Source organism: Apium graveolens, chromosome 5, assembly GCF_009905375.1.
Source record: "Apium graveolens cultivar Ventura chromosome 5, ASM990537v1, whole genome shotgun sequence".
In the NCBI taxonomy this organism is placed as follows: domain Eukaryota; kingdom Viridiplantae; phylum Streptophyta; class Magnoliopsida; order Apiales; family Apiaceae; genus Apium; species Apium graveolens.
In genome coordinates this window covers 107,046,067-107,059,395 of record NC_133651.1, presented here as the reverse complement: position 1 = coordinate 107,059,395, position 13,329 = coordinate 107,046,067, and the positions used below count along the sequence as shown (strand labels likewise).

Here is a 13,329-nt window from a genome sequence, read left to right as displayed (position 1 = left end):
AACCAGCTTTAGTAGAGATGGGTGATCAAGCAGAAAATCCCAAGGCTTTGATGGACTATTCTCAGCCTAAGATTAATGACATTCAGTCAAGCATCATCAGACCAGCCATCAGGGCTAACACTTTTGAGATCAAGTCAAGCATGATTCAGATGATATAGAACTCAGTTCAGTTTGGGGGTTCTCCTACTGAAGACCCCAACATGCGCATCAGGGATTTTATCGAGATCTGCGACACTTTTAAGTTTAATGATGTGATTGAAGATGCTATCAAGCTATGACTCTTCCCATTCTCTCTAAGGGACAAGGCTAAGTGCTGGTTATATTCTCTACCAGCAGGGTCTATCACTACTTGGGAAGATCTTGCTCAAAAGTTTCTCACTAAATTCTTCCCTATCGAAGACTGCTGCAATCAGGAATGCTCTTACTCAGTTTGCTCAACAAATAGGAGAATCTCTGTGTGAGGCTTTGGATCGATATAAGGAGATGCTAAGGAAATGCCCACACCATGGCATGCCTGATTGGATGATTATCAATTGTTTCTATAATGGATTGGGTGCTACTTCTAGACCCATGCTTGATGCAGCATCAGGAGGAGCCTTGTGGGCTAAAAGCTATGAAGAAGCTTATGAACTTATTGAACTGATAGCTGCTAATGAGAACCAGAATCCTTCCCAGAGACTAACTCAGGGAAAGTTAGCAGGAATTCTGGAGTTAGATGCAGCAACTGCTATCGCTTCCTAACTTAAGGCTTTGACGATGAAGGTGGACACTTTGACTAATTATGGAGTTATTCAAATCACCAGTATCTGCGAGCTATGTGCTGGTGCCCATGAGACTGATCAGTGCGTAATTTCTAGTGAATCAGCTCAGTTTGTGAGCAACTTCCAGCGATCGCAGCAACCAGTGCCAGCCACCTATCATCCCAACAACCGCAATCATTATAATTTCAGTTGGAGCAACAATCAGTGCGGTTCAACAGACTTATCAGCAGTATCCAGCTAAGCAGTATAACCCCCCTGATTTTTAGCAACCGTAGTATGCACCAAGACAACAACTCCAGCTGCAACAAGCTAATGAAAAATATGAATTAGAGGAGTTGAAGCTTATGTGCAAAAGTCAAGTTGTTTCTATCAAGACCTTGGAAAATCAAATTGGGCAAATTGCCAATGCCTTGCTAAATCATCAGCCTGGTACACTACCCAGTGACATTGAAGTGCCAGGAAAGAGGGAAGCTAAGGAGCAGGTAAAGGCAATCACTTTAAGGTCTGGAATGGTTACAAATCCCGAACAAACTCAAGAGTTGACTGAAGAAACTGGGGCTGAGAAAGAAGTAGAGCAGCAGGATGAAAAAGTGGAACCAAGAAAGACTACTGTTGAGCACACTCCTCCTGAGGGTAATACATGGGAGAAACAGATCTATTCTCCACCGCCTTTTCCTAAGCGGCTACAGAAGAAGAAGCTGGACAAGCAATTTGAGAAGTTTCTGGAGGTGTTCGAGAAACTTCATATCAACATACCTTTCGCTGAGGCTCTTGAGCAGATGCCTAGTTATGCAAAGTTTATGAAAGGTATTCTCTCTCAGAAAGTGAAGCTAGATCATTTAGAGAATGTCGCTCTCACGTAGGAATGCAGTGATGTGCTGCAACAGAAGTTGCCTCCGAAGCTAAAGACCGAGGAAGTTTCACTTTTCCGTTAACTATTGGAAAAGTGTCTTTTGACAGATGCTTATGTGACTTGAGAGCTAGCATTAATCTGATGCCTTTATCAATTTTTAAGCAGTTGGACTTACCTGATCCCAAACTGACTTATATGACCTTGCAGTTGACCAACCGTTCTATTACATATCTGTGAGGTATTGTGGAGGATGTCTTGGTCAAGGTTGATAAACTCATCTTCCCTACTGATTTCGTAATTCTTGATTTCGAGGAGGATAAGAAGATTCCCATGATCTTGGGAAGACCTTTCTTGGAAACTGGCTGAACCTTGATAGATGTACTGAAGCGTGAGCTTACAATGCGAGTTCTGGATCAGGATATTACTTTTAATATGTTCAATGCTATGAAATTTCCTACTGATAATGAGGAGTGCTTAAAAGTGGAGTTGGTCGATTCGGTGGTCATATCGGAACTTGATCAACTGCTAAGGTCTGATGCCTTCGAAAAAGCCTTGTTGGGGAATTCAGATAGTGAAGATGATGAAGGTGAAGAACAATTGCAGTATTTGAATGCTGCTCCCTAGAAAAGGAAGATTGATATTCCTTTTAAATCTCTGGGAATGTAGGAATTTAACAAAGCTCCTAAACGCCTAAAGCCATCTATTGAAGAAGTTCCACCTCTTGAGCTTAAGCCTTTACCTGAGCATTTGAGGTATGCATTTTTAGGTGATGCATCTACTCTACCTGTTATTATTGCATCTGACCTTTCAGGTAGTGATGAGGAAAAGCTTCTGAGGATTCTGAGAGAGTTCAAATCGGCAATTGGATGGACTGTATCAGATATCAAGGGAATCAGCCCTCTGCATGCATAAAATTCTTCTAGAGGAAGGTAGCAAGCCTACGGTCGAGCAGCAAAGAAGACTTAATCCAATCATGAAGGAGGTAGTGAAGAAGGAAATTCTTAAGTGGCTAGATGTAGGGATCATCTACCCAATTTCTGACAGTTCATGGATAAGCCCGGTTCAATGTGTGCCAAAGAAAGGTGGAATTACTATGTAGCAAATGAGAAGAATGAGCTTATTCCTACTAGAACAGTCACGGGGTGGAGAGTTTGCATGGACTACAGGACGCTGAACAAAGCCACTAGGAAGAATCACTTCCCTTTGCCCTTCATTGATCAGATGCTCGACAGCTTGGTTGGTCATGAGTACTATTGTCTTCTGGATGGTTATTTGGGTTATAATCAAATTTGTATCGCTCCAGAAGATCAGGAGAAAACTACCTTTACTTGTCCATTTGGTACTTTTGCCTTTAAACGAGTTTCTTTTGGTCTGTGTGGTGCGTCAGCCACATTTCCGAGATGTATGATGGCCACCTTTTCTGACATGATTAGCCAGAATGTGGAGGTGTTCATGGACGACTTCTCAGTCTTTGGCGATTCTTTTGATGAATGCTTGCAAAATCTTGGACATGTTCTCAAAAGATATGTTGAGACCAATCTGGTTCTTAATTGGGAGAAGTGTCACCTTATGGTGCGTCAGGGCATTATTCTCGGGCACAAAGTATCTAGTAAGGGTCTAGAGGTGGACAAGGCCAAGGTGGGGGTCATTGAGAATCTCCCTCCACCCATTTCTGTTATGGGAATTCGCAGATTTCTTGGTCATGCGGGTTTCTATAGGCGTTTCATCAAAGACTTCTCGAAAATTTCAAATCCATTGTGCAGTTTGCTAGAGAAAGATGTCCCTTTCAAGTTTGATGACGAATGTCTTGTAGCTTTTGAGATATTAAAGAAGAGTTTAATCACGGTACCGGTCATAACTGTACCTGATTGGAATGAACCTTTTGAGATGATGTGCGATGCAAGTGTTTATGCAGTTGGAGCAATTTTTGGGCAGAGGAAGAACAACATATTTCATGTGGTCTACTACGCTAGTAAGACCCTAAATGGTGCTCAACTGAATTATACTACTACGGAGAAAGAGCTTTTGGTTGTTGTCTATGGTTTTGAGAAATTTCGATCTTATTTACTTGGGACTAAGGTGACAGTTTTCACCGATCACGCTGCAATTCGATATCTTGTCTCAAAGAAAGACTCGAAGCCTAGATTGATTAGATGGGTTCTTTTGCTTCAATAATTTGAACTAGAGATCAAGGATAGAAAAGGAACTGAAAATCAAGTCGTTGATCATGTCTCGTGTTTAGAAAATCCTAAAGCTACTTCATTGGATAAGACATTGATAAATGAGTCTTTTTCCGATGAGCAGCTGTTTGGAGTGCAAGAAGAAGAAACATGGTTTTTAGACATTGTGAACTACCTTGTGAGTAATATCATGCCTCCCGACTTATCTTATGCTTAAAGGAAGAAGTTTCTATATGAAGTGAAGTGGTATATGTGGGATGAGCCGTTTTTTTTTCGACAAGGAGCTGACCAAATCATCAGGAGATGTATTCCTTACAGCGAAATGGGGGGGGGGTCTTAAGAGATTGCCACTCAACGGCTTATGGAGGACATTATGGTGGAGAAAAGATAGTAGCTCGTGTTCTTCAAGCAGGTTTCTTTTGGCCGACATTATTTAAAGATGCTCACCAGATCGTTTTGAAATGTGATCGATGTCAACATGTGGGTAATATGTCTAAGAGGGATGAGATGCCTCTTAATGTGCTTCTTGAGGTTGAGGTCTTCGATGTGTGGGGAATTGACTTCATGGGGCCATTTGTCTCATCTTGTAACAATCTGTATATCTTGTTGGCGGTTAATTACATGTCGAAATGGGTTAAAGTTAAGGCGTTGCCAACGAACGATGCGAAAGTGGTGCTTAATTTTCTTCACAAGCAGATATTCACAAGGTTTGGAACTCCAAGAGTCATAATTAGTGATGAGGGGTCGCATTTTTGAAATCGCAAGTTCACTGCTATGATGAAAAGGTATAATGTAAATCATCGCATTGCTACGGCTTATCATCCTCAGAAGAATGGTCAAGCTGAGGTATCTAATGGAGAGATCAAGTGCATTTTAGAGAAAGTCATATGCCCATCAAGGAAAGATTGGTCTTTGAAGCTTGATGAAGCTGTTTGGGCTTATATGAAAATATATAAGACTCCATTGGGAATGTCGCCGTTTCAGTTGATTTATGGTAAGTGGTGACATTTTCCTGTGGAGCTCGAGCATAAGGCATATTGGGCTTTGAAGAAGTTGAATCTGGACTTGGATGGGGCTGGAAAGAAGAGGATACTTCAATTGAATGAACTCGATGAGTTTCGACTTCAAGCTTATGAGAACAACAAAATGTATAAGGAGAAAGTCAAGAGGTGGCATGATCGGGGTTTAGTGATCAAATCATTTATACCGGGGCAACAAGTTCTTTTGTTCAACTCTCGTCTCCGTCTTTTTCCTGGAAAGTTAAATTCAAGATGGTCAGGGCTGTTTATTGTCAAAATTGTGTTTCCACATGGAGCGGTGGAAATTTTTGAGAATGATCCGGGCCAAGCATTAAAGGTAAATGGTCAGAGGTTGAAGCATTATTATGGTGACACGGCAACCCGCGAGGTGGTTAGTGTCGTTTTATTGTCCATTTGATCTCAAGATTCTACATCGAGCTAGAGACGTAAAAGAAGCACTTCTTAGGAGGCAACCCAAGTATGTTGTACATTAGTAGTTAGAGGAAACAAGAAAGAAGGAGAAAAACGCAAAAACAATTAGAAAAAGAAAAAAAATCAGGGCTTACTTCAGAAGCTTGGCGCACCCACGCTGTCCTAGCGCGTGCCCGCGCTGATTTCACAGAAACATGGCATACCCGCGCTGTTACAGCACGCGGCCGTGCTGATTTAGAAGAAGTAGCGCGCGCCCGCGCTGTCTCAGCGCGTGGCACCGTCGGGTCCCTGTTCGGAGAAAAAAACAACAGTTTCAAGAGAAAATCGAGATGTTTAGTCAAAAATCAATTCCAGAGCGATTTTTACTCTCCCACATCCCACAATTCCCTTTCCAAATCAAACCCATTACTCCCATTATTCCCATAATCAAATTCCACTTCTATTCCATATATAATTCTCTTTTCACCACCTATATATACATACACCTAATACACAAACTTCTCCACCAATTCATAAATTCTCAAACATAAATTCTCCCTTAAACACAACTCTTATTCTCTCTATTCACTTCCAATGGCACCCAAGAGACAAAGAACACAAGTCGATAACAGCACCACCGATTCATCAAGTGTGGGTGGTGTAAGGCCAAGGTTCTTTACTCCCGAGGCTGAAACGGAGTATACTAGGCTTCTTTCGAAGCCAACCATTAAAGAACGAGGTTTTCTGCCATCAGGGAAGGATGGTCAGCTGTTGGAGATGATTCTTGAGATGGGATGGGTTCCTATTTGAGAGGCAACCGTTGTTGTGCTCATGAGTGTTATTCGCGAGTTCTATATGAATTCTAAGGCCGAGAAGAATGGCTTCACGGTGGTTCGAGGGAGGACAGTGGAGTATAGTGCAGAGGCTATCAGAACTGTGATTGAGCAGCCCATGAGGAAGCCCGGGCAGGACACTTGGAACGATAAGACTCCAATAGACTTCGATCTGGATCTTATTGTTGCTACTCTGTGCCATCCCGATACTCACTGGAAGATGAAGAGGGGCATGACCGAGTATTCTACGTTCCCAGCTTCCAGTATGAACAGGTTTTCCCGTGCATGGAACACTTTTATATGTGCTAACATTATGCCATCTTTGTATGTGCATGAGATTACTGTGGAGTGTGCACGGTTGTTATGGGGCATTCTTCAGGGGGATTATATAGATTTGGGGATGGTGATTTATCAGGGGATTCTGAAGTTCTTGAGGGGGAGTACTATGGGGTCTATTCCATATGCGTCCGTGGTGATGAAGCTGTGTGTGGCAGTTGGTGTTCATTGGCCCGCACACGAGCAGTTGCAGATCCCGAGTGCTCCTATTGACAACACTACTTTGGCTATGATTCAAGAATGGGATGGAGGCAAGCCTGATCTGAAGGAGCTTGGTTATAAATTTACATTAAATAGAACTAAGCATAGTGAATGGGAAAGCAAGTGATTAAATAAGATAGGCTTGACACAAGTTCCATGCCTTGTATTTAATCGTGATATTGCAGGGTAGAAGGAATTGATATATTGTTACTCCAGTTTTGGCCCTTTTCGGGGCTTCCCCAATTATGTGCATGACTTCGCGAGCATAAGCCTTTCTTCATTTCTGGGAAGAGCCGGCCGCGGTCGGTCCTCCAAAGATCATATTTATCAATGGTCCTCGGGTTGGGGATTTCGCCCCTGATCATCTTGATCTCTTCTACGGTCATCAAAGTTCCTTCTCTCATTATTATTTCTTTCTCCTCTCTCTCCATCTCCGGTATACTTACTTAACCTCCCTTTTCGAATAAGGAACTCAATTTCGTCTTTTAATTGTCGGCACTCGTCGGTGTCATGGACAACATCCTTGTGAAATAGACAATACTTGCTTTTATCTAACTTGGCAGGATCTGCCTTCAAAGGCTTTGGCCAACGAACATCTCTGTCTCTCTCGATTTCCATCAAAATCTATCTTCTAGGAGCATTGAGTCTAGCATACTCAGTAAACTTCTGTCCAGGTCCCCCTTTTTTGGGTGATGATTCAGCTTCTTTGTTAACCCTAGGATACTTGTCATTGGCATTGTATTCTTGATCAACCTTTCGCTTCTTGCCACTAGTGGGCTCGTTGTTTATCACTATCTTTTTCATACTCTCTTCAACTTGAATATACTTCCCTGCCCTACTTTGGAGCTGTAACATGTTCTCTAGTGGCCTCTTGGCCAATGACATTTTGAAAAACTCATCATTAGTTCCTTACTGCAACGCTATCATAGCTACCTCATCATCGAGATCAGGTACCTTCAGGGCCTCCTTTGTGAAATGATTTAAATAGTCCCTAAGGGATATCTTTGCTTCCTGCACGATACTCATGAGGGAAGCTGAGCTTTTCTTATGCACCTTCCCACTAATGAATTATTTGATAAAGGCTTGACTTAAATCCCTGAAGGACCCAATTGAATTTGGGGGCACGCGGTTATACCACCTTTGGGCCATGCCCGATAGGGTTTGAAGGAAAGCTCAACATTTGATCGCATCATTCATCGGTTGTAGCAGCAGTGCATTAGAAATTTTTTTAACATAATTTGCGGGATCCCCGGTTCCTTCGTAGACTTTATAGTGGGCATCTTAAACTTCCTTGTGATATGGATGTTCATGATCTCTGCGGTGAAAGGCGGGGTTGGATTGTCCGGGTCTAGAGGGGGAACAACTCGAACGGGTTTCCTCGAGGGGAATCTATAGATTTCCTCCTAGGGGTCTCTTCCAAATCAATGACTAGGGTCGGTTATCTTGTTCCTCTAGATCGATTGTTCCTTGGTGGCTGCCTAGCCTGACTATTCTCCATGTCCCTTCTAAGACTCATGATTTCTTCTTCATGAGCCCGTATCCTTTCTTCAAAAGTCTGGGATGCCATTCCTCGATTCTCCTTATATTCGGGACACCTGCCTCCTATGGGCTTAGGGCGCTTGCCCCCAACAGGCTCTTTATCCTTATGCCTCCTCCTATGATTCGCATCCTCATCAGTCGACTCTTCACTGTCCTCTATTGTATAGGGTCCGGAGACATCTTTTTCAGTGTTGGTTGATTCAAACCTCTAAGATAATTAGGGTCGTCCCAAGGCTGTGATCGAGGTGGTAAGGGTGGCCTCCTACCTCCAGCCTCAGAGTATATCGACATCCTATATGTGGGTTTTATAGGCGTGTGATGCACTATGGTAGACATCTCGAAACCCGCATATTGTACTCCTAATTAAGCATTCAAATTCGGGTTTTGAGGGTTCGCCCTTAAATCTAGCGGTGGCTGAAATTCAGATCGGGGATCGAAGGATTTGCTGTCCCTTTTTGGTAAGTCGAGTGAGGGGGAATTTCAATGGCAGATGAGATTGTCTGGGTAGTTCCAGTCGGTGTTCCTTCAAGAACGTTGTTTCTGATCCGTATGAATACCATGGTTGTTGTCTTCTTCCCACAGACGGCGCCAAATGTTATGGATAAAAACTAGGGTATATTTAATGCTAAGATTCATGAGCTCAATGACTCTATTTGACTACTCTCGTGTTTCATGACTCAATCTGCCATCACAAGATGCCTACGTACCTTGCTGTGTGCTAAGAATCAAGTCAAAAATGTAGTTCTGATTTGTGGGGTGAGGCCCCTTATATAGGCGTGAGATGCCTTGAATTAGTTAGGGTTATGAGATTTGGTTGACAAGTCTCAGATTTAGAATGGATTTTGGAGTCCTAGAATTCAAGAAATTGATTTCTTATCCCATGAGGTTCCTTGGATACCAATCTCCAAGGAATTATATTTTTAATTGAACTTTATTTGTCAACTGATTTTACCCATATTTATTAATTATGAAAATAAATAATATTCAGGATTTTGGGCATCAATTGATCTTTGTTATTGAACCATATTAAGTCTAATTAATATAACATTTATTATGCCTCTAGGCTTATTTTCAACCCATACACTACAAGAAAAAAGCTAATAGACATCGGTTTTTGGTCGATGTCTTTGTGTTTTTTGACCGATGTCTTAGTCGCCGATGTCTATTCTAGACATCGGCCAGAAATCGATGTATGTACTAACATAAACATTAGTTTTCAGCAATTTTCTGATGTCTGATGTGGCGCCCTCCAAACCCGGGTCAGAAGTTTGGGGTCCACACACACACCTCATTTATAACCTGCTTCTAACAATAATAAAGAAAATAATAATATGCAATGACCCTACCTACCAACTACCATGGATCGCAACAGGTTAAAGTATACACACAAGCTAAACACATCTAATATATTACATACCGATCAAATCCCAACTAGTCAAACTCAACTGAGTATTAAGCATATTACAAACTTTTACAAACTTAAATTATTCCAAGAGAAGCCTACTAGCTCAGCTTCAACAACCTTAATCCCTAGCTCTCGCGCTGGACTGGGGATCCTTGCTACCAACTGGTTCCTTTTTAACTGGAAAGAATATAAACAACATTGCACAAATGAGCTAACTAGCTCAGCAAGTCACAATGACAAAACTGAGAATAATGATCATCAAGTAAATATGGTTATGATATCAAGTGAACAATGGATTATGATTTAGAATTGGATATTATACTTTTACTTTAAAAACCAAGGTTAGGCTGCTGATCAGTCACGCACTAACCCCGAGCAAAGCACACAACATTGCTCTAACTACTGGATCCAAGGCACACATTGGCCTAACTTGACCATTATATGGTCTGACCACGAATCTAGTCCACAATTTTATAAAAACAATCCAATTCTAACATAATAACAAAATGAACAATAATAAACAATAACCAGAATCATTAACAACAATGAGTACTTAACAATGAAAGGATTTCAATACTTGTATGGATCAACAAGGTAATTTCAAAGCTTGGATGCTGGGTAATGAAAGAATTGGATAACAAAGGAATCAATATTTCAGGGTTTCAAGGATTTGGTCTTTCAAAGCATAAGATATCATGGGTTGAGTATATAAGTAATTTAGTTCAGCGTTTGGTATTTAGTTTGTATGTATTTGTGGAGTAGTATCGTAGATTTGTGGTTCGTGTTTGGGTATACAATAATCAATTTCTTAGAAAGATTATGGTTCCTGGCTCAAGAACAATAATTGGAATCAGGGTTTAGGTTTCTGTGCTTCAAAGCACTTGCAATATCACAGGATTATCAAGTACTACAATATCCCGAGAAAGTTCAGAACACTTGCCTGGTACTAGCTTACTATTCTGCACTCGCTTCCAATCACAATCGTCTTACTCCTCAACTACCTGTTTCCCTTTCCTACGTCTTGCCTCTTCTGCTCACATATCATAAGCATCTATCAATCATCAACTCATAGGATTCTATTCAACACATACTTCTATCTACCCTTCGTTTTACCCAAATCCGATTAATCGGATTGAAAGTTACGCAATAATCAAGTACACACTGAATATATAGATCAATAGTCAATCAACAAGTCACATATAACACATAATATATCACGTAATCAATGATATGTCATTTATAAAGAAGTCTCGGGTCATAAATAGGCTTTCGGGTATTTAAAATGATTTTTAAAACATTTTTTCGGAATTAAAACGGGTCGTTGGATCAATTTTGGGCTAATAAACAGGGTTCGGTTGGCCAATTCTGGCTTTGAAATAATTTTATAATAATTATCGAAATTTGGAAATAATTTAGAATAATATTTTAAAGCTCAAAACTATTTTTCGGAATTTTTAAATCATTTTTAAATAATTAAATCTAATTAAATAATTGATTAAAATCAATTAATAATTAATTAAATCAATTAATCAATTAATTTTTGAATAATTGACCAATTAATTAATTAAAAATTAACTAAAATTAATTAACTAATTATTTCAGATTTATTTTTGAATTAAAAATAATTTTTGGAATTAAAATAATAATTTTCAGAATTTTCAGAAATTAAAAATGAATTTTTATAATAAAAATAAATAGGAAATATGATTTTTAAACATTTTATAAATAGGAATCCTATTTTAGAAAACTTTGCAAACTATAGGGACTAAACTTCACCATCTTCAAAAATACAGGGACTAAACTGCAATTTTGCAGTTTCAGTCGCCGGAAAAATCGGGGGTGGTCGGAGAACTCACCTCCGACATCCTTCCCCCACCATCACCTCCAGAATTAAACTACACAACACCAGGAACCTATATCTGCAATCAAAATTCATCAATAACCCCGGACTTGGCCGGAATTTGATCAAGAAACTCGCCCGTTTCCGGCGGGTTCGACGTAAACTTCAAAACACAACTCCCTTCTCTACAGACCTCCTTGATTCATGAAACTTGTAAGACTAGATTGCAAATTTCACAGAGAATACAATACACTATACCACAACATCAATCTATTTCAGAATAAGAAACCCCCAAATTTTAATTAAGAACATTCATACAGGTTATAAACCCTAATTTTAAAATTCGAAAATCAAACTCAAATTTGAACATGTTATTGAACTCCAAATCAGACGTATAATATATCAAAATCATCAGGAAAACAAGCTCTACAACATGCAATCATCAAATCATACAAACAATCATCCGAACAAAAATTCATATTTTTAATTAATTTAATTCGAAAATAAATAAATTTCCAGAAAATAAACCTTTGATTCTGCAGTGAAACAAAGCTCAGAATCTGATAGAACACTTCAAATCCTTCGTTTTGGTTACTCAAGCTTTGAAAACAGAGATCGGTAACGCCTTCGTTTTGCTGTTTGATTCTTAGAACAGTTTATGTAATTGGGGTTTTTCTCTGAAAATTATAAAATTAACTATCTGCAAATGATTTTGATACGAAACAAAATACGGTAAAAGGCTATTTATAATTACGGAAAATTAGTATCCCGTTGGATCATTCCGGATATAAAACGGTACGTTTATTTATAAAAACTGATCCAAACGGTATCGGTTTTCGGGATAATTATCCAAATCAGTATAATTTGTACTGCGGACTTGGTCTCAGCGCCTGGTTACACGTACTACGAAGTGATAATTGGGATTGTTTAATAAAAATCTCCCGTTTATTGAAAATACGGGTTTTATTGATTTACCGAAACGAATATTGTATCAAAAATGTTGCGCCGGGACCCGCGCAGAACAAACCGTACGCCGAATCGAAAAAGTCAAAACATGGAATATGCTCGAAATATTACAATTAGGTTAAGAAGGAGTTCTCGGAAGAGTTTCGGGTTCCAAAAACGTAACAACGGATGATGTCGATTGGTTCCCGTTTTTATAAAATAGATTTTAAATACTCGGAAAAAGATTTTATAAATTTCATAGGATCCTTATAAATCCATAAATCAACATAAAAATAATTAGGAAGATATGACAATTATCTATATTTTATTTTGGACATATAAAAATTAAAATACTCAATTAATATTATTTTTATATATCCAAGTACAGATAACACTTAACAAATAACTCACAGAATAGATACTGAACACACATAATAATTATTTAATAGCAAAAATAATTACACGATATATCCCGGATATTACATCCTTCCCCCTTCAAAGGATTTTGTCCTCAGAATCTCCTAAGAAAACAAATGAGGGTACTTTTCTCTCATATCACTTTCTAACTCCCAGGTTGACTCTTCAACCTTTGGGTTTCTCCACAATACTCTTACTAACTTTACCACTTTATTTCTCAATACTTTCTCTCTCTCCTCTAGAATCTCTATCGGGCTCTCTATCTATGACAAATCTGCCTGAAGCTCTATTGGCTCATATTCTATTACATGCCTGGAGTTTGGATTATATTTCTTGGGCATCGATTAATGAAAAACATTGTGAATGTGCTGCATGTGCGGTGGTAACGCCAACTCGTAAGCTACTTTGCCAACGCGCTTTAGGATCTCAAAAGGTCCGACATATCTTGGACTCAGCTTTCCTTTCTTTCCAAACCTTGTTAGTCCTTTCCACGGTGATACTTTCAGTAATACCAAGCTTCCTTCTTCAAATTCCATGTCTTTCCTTGACTGGTCTGCATATTTCCTTTGACGATCTTGTGCGGCTATCA

At 39.5% G+C, this 13,329-nt stretch overlaps 1 non-coding gene across 1 annotated transcript; it reads right to left on the bottom strand.

The window, feature by feature from the left end:
- Nucleotides 1–405: 405 nt before the first annotated feature.
- Nucleotides 406–512, bottom strand: LOC141663283 (small nucleolar RNA R71). The gene has a single exon (XR_012551360.1). It is a non-coding gene; the product is annotated as a small nucleolar RNA R71 (small nucleolar RNA).
- Between the last annotated feature and the right edge of the window lie 12,817 nt (nt 513–13,329).